Here is a 4,769-nt window from a genome sequence, read left to right as displayed (position 1 = left end):
ATTCCAAATAAGGCAGAAATTCTTAAGTTAAGCAAAATATGTCGACTTTGGGGTTGCTGAAGCCAAACTTCTTAGCAGGTGACCTAAGGTTCTGTAATTTCAACCTTCTTGCTTATAGACATGATAGAAGGAAATGTACTAACAACTGTCACAAAACGCTGTGATAGGGGTGGATGTGTCTAGAAATGACCTGAAATTCTTACTAAAATCCCAAGAAACCTACTCGAGACAGTGATGGTGAATTTCAGGGGTAAATCCAAGAGTATTCTTCTTAATGAAGTGCCATGGTGTCAAGAGGTGTCAACCAATCCTCTTCTTTCTCCAGGTTCTCAATTGATCTCTAGGGCTCTTTCTCCCAAGGAAATTGGATAAGATTTCTACTTCACTGCGCCCTTTTCTGCCCTAGCAGTCACAGATTACATAGATATTATGTGTACTCTTTCCTAAGTAATCTCATGTCCATCAAAGATAGAGGTGGAAATTATATTTAGATGTGTTGTATTCCTTGATTTTACCATAAATAGTATTGCCTGAATTTCATATTTTACACACTTTCTCATATAAACTCTTTAAAAAAAACACCCTCAAGGTTATGTTATATATGTGTGTGTGTTTGTATGGGAAGATGTTATTGTTTTTATAGATATATAGATATATAGATATAGATATATATTCATATGCATATACATACATACACATATATGTGTGTATGTATATGTGAAGTAGGTATTGTTTATATATGTGTATATGTATGTATACCTCCTTATATAAATACTCACACATATAGATGGTATATGGTGTGTCTATATATATATACACACACACATATACATATATATATATGTATATATATATATATATATAACGTGTGTGTAGGGAAAGAGAAAAAGAGGGTGAGAGACAGAGACAGAGAGACAGAAAAATAAGAGATGAGAGACGAGAGAGTTTTACTGGACTCAGAGTCAGGAAGATCTGGGTTCAAATATTTCCTCAGACACTTACTAATTAAGTAACCTTTCTTTCAGTCTCAGTTACTTCATCTGCAAAGTGAATATAACAATAACACCTACCTCTCATCATTGTTGTGAGGATCAAATAATAATAGCTAATAGCTGGCATTTACATAGTGCCTAATATGTGCCAGGCACAGTGTAGTAAGTGTTTTACAGATATTATCTCATCAACAGCCCTAGGTGCTATTATTATCCTTATTTTACAGATAGAGAAACTGAGTCAGACTAAGGTTAAGTAACTTGCCTAGAGTCACATAGCTGGTAAGTGTCTGAGACTGAATTTGAACTCAGGTCTTCCTGACTCCAGAACTGATACTCTATGCACTGTACCATGCAGCTGCCCAAAATGAGATAGCATATGTAAAAAATGCTTTGCCAATTTCAAAGTTCTATGTAAATGCTAGCTGTTAATATTTATATTCTGATATAAACTATATAAACTGTGCCAGCTAAGTGACTGGAGAATAGAGTGCCTGGCCTGGAGTCAGAAAGACTCATCTTCCTAAGTTCAAATCCAGCCTCAGACACTTACCAGCTATGTGACCCTGGGCAAGTCACTTAACCCTGTTTTCCTCAGTTTCCTCATCTGTAAAATGAGCTGGAGAAGGAAATGGTAAACCACTCCAGTATCCCTACCAAGAAAACCCCAAATGAAGTTGCAAGAAGTCAGACACCACTGAAAAAATGACCGAAGTAAACTATTTTATAACTTTATGAAGCTTCCCAGCTTCATCCAGAAACTAGAAAACTGGATCCTGTTTGAATGGTCGTTAACTTGGTTATACAAGAAATAGGCCTGGAATCCTTATGTGAAAAATCTCAGACCACGACCCCCACATCTCAGCTCCATTCATTCAGTTAATTGATCAATCGATCAGCAAGCACAATCACTATATTAAATACTGGGGAGGCAAAGTAAAAGCAAGAACACTTCCTGCCCCCCAGGTGCTTACATTCAAAATGGTGAGACAACACACATCGCATGTGTGTATGTGTGTGTATATATATATATATCACATATGTATATCACATGTATGTATTATATGTGTGTATGTGTATGTATGTGTGTGTATGTATAAGATACCTACAAAGCAGACAGAAGGCACCAGCAGTTAAGGGAGGAAGAAACCCTCTCCCTACAGAGGGAGCAAAGCATTGAAGCTGAGTCCTAAAGAATACCAGGGTTCTAAGAGGGAGAGATGGAGACGGAGAACATTCCAGGAACAAGGGACATCCTATGCAAAGTCAAAGAAATGGAAAATGAAGGGTCATATATGAGGAACAGCCATCAGGCCAGTAAGGCCAGAGTGCACAGAGGCCAATAATAATAATATGTAAGAAGACTATAAAGATAACAGTGTGGCAGATCTTGAAAAGCCTTAAATGCAAAATTGAGATTATATTTAATCCTTGAAATAACAAGGAGTCAGTTCAGCTTAGGGAGTTAGGAGGATGACATCGCCTGCACTTTGGCAGCTGTAAAAGATGGGTAGAAGAGAAGGGAGACTTGAGGTAGGGAGACATATTAAGAAACAATAGCAAAGGTCCAGGTAAGAGGTGATGATTGCCTAAACTAGGGTGATAGCTGTGTGAGTGGAGAGAAGGGAGATAAAGTTTATAACAATGTCACTAGAGAAGCAGAATGTAACCTGTTAACCTATAGGAGTTTCACAAAATGTAAACAGGACCCTATGCTCCTTTTCTGCCCATAATTATGTGCCTGGACTTGGGAAATATCATGCCAATGAATTTATTTCAATTAGTTTCATTTATGGCATGTAAAAAATTGTGGCGAGGCAAAAAAGGAGACTTACCCCCAAGATGTACCAAAGCACCAGATAAAGGCACTTGTTGGGCATTTGTACTTTTCTATGAAATGAGCTTACAAGAATTAAAAGCAAGACTTATCATTGATGGTCCCTTAATAATCCTCTTCATACTTCAATTTCAAACCCACATTTCTCCACAACTAATTCAATCAAATGGTTATCTTCCCAGCCTATCATTATCATCTCATACCACGTCCCAGTTATCACAATATTATCAAGCAGGCTAATTTGTCAAACATGATCCTTTCACAATTACGCAGCCTCAGAACACTTACACAGGGACACATGCACATAGATGCCACCAGACACCTGTTGGGATAGAAAGCATGAGAGCTAAGAGAGATAAAATCAATGTTTGATATCTGGATAGTGGGTTTCTCTTCTTTGACCATTATAAATCTGGAAAGCATAGTGGGCCCTTCCATTTGGAGGCTTCTGCCGTTATGTCTCAGTCACTCACTAATCACACCAGCTTCTACTCATCAACGGTTTGTACAATTTGTGGATTCTCTCAGTTTCTGTCTTTACCTCTTTCTCCTGTCTTCTGTCTCACCAGGCCATTTTACCCCATCTTTATAGGGAAGGGAATAAAAGCCCAAATGAGATAAATCTGTTTTACTGCATGCTAAATAGTAGGCACATAGTGCTTATTAAATACTTGTTTCCTTAATTCCTTGTTTGAAGCACTGGGAAAAGATTCAATAGACATCTAGCACAGCAGCTCTTAGCTGAAATGGAGTTTCTGGATTATCCATGGATTTCTATTTCTCATCTTATGGCTGACCCTCCCTTAGAATAGACAACTGAGGGTTAATGGAATAAAAATAAAAGAGGACTATGATTTGGTTCTCTCAGAAACTATTCCATGAGCATAGAGCCTGAGATAGTAATCTCTAATAGTGCAGGCTATGGGAAGAATTGCAAGGCAGACACTCAACAGTGTTTCTTAGAATCAGTCAATGAGAATACTAGAATAGATCCTTCACCCAATGCCATAGAAACCATTATCAATGAAAAATTATCAAACTCTTAGAGACTGTATGAAATATGACATTGACGCACCTTTGCTAAGAGAACCTATGAGCTCTAATTTTCACAGGTGTTGTCTTACCACAGACCTCATTAATAAACACTGTCAAACTATAAGCAATCTATTATAAGACATCTCTCTCTGTGTCTCACTCTCTAACTCTCTCTCTTTTTCTCTCTCTCTCCCCCAATCTCTCCTTTTAAAGTTTGTGGCAGAAGAATTGGAGGTATACAGCTGGAAAAAACTACTGTAGATGTCATGAAATCCAAACTTCTCACTTTAAAGATGAGGAAAATATGGTTCAAATTCCAATCCAATAACCCCTAAATGCAGTCCTCAAAATTCAATGCCTTTTTTCATTAGAAGGTATTGAAAATGTTATGATCTCTGATGGGATATTATGATCAAAACTCAGTTAGTGGGAGCACCAATGCTCCAACCAATGTTCATATGGCTAAGGTCACAGGATAAATCCCCACATGAGTCAATTCACTTAACCCAAATTTATAACAGTGGTTAACAATGTCACCAATGTCATCTTTATAGTGAAAGGACAATACCTATACATAGAAATAGAATGCAATTTTGTTTGATTATTTCTTAATGAAAAAGAATTCTCTCATCAGATATACTAAACATGTCTTCAGCCTAATAAAGTTTTGACTTCTAAATCAGGCTGACACCCATCTTTATATCTTTGACATCATTTCCCCACACCTATTTGCACGCTTGTTTGTTTGTTTTAAATGGCATGCTTTATTAGAGGAATTGTGAGGTGGGGCGGGGGGAGGGGAGGATAGAAAGTTCATCCTCCTCCCTCAAATTCTATTGCCTTCAAAGAATCGTGTAGTAACCTTAGCTTTCCTCACTCATTATGACAAAAGGTAGAGAAGAGTA

This window comes from Trichosurus vulpecula, chromosome 1, assembly GCF_011100635.1.
Source record: "Trichosurus vulpecula isolate mTriVul1 chromosome 1, mTriVul1.pri, whole genome shotgun sequence".
NCBI classification, from domain to species: Eukaryota; Metazoa; Chordata; class Mammalia; order Diprotodontia; family Phalangeridae; genus Trichosurus; species Trichosurus vulpecula.
Note: the sequence above shows the minus strand (reverse complement) of the source record.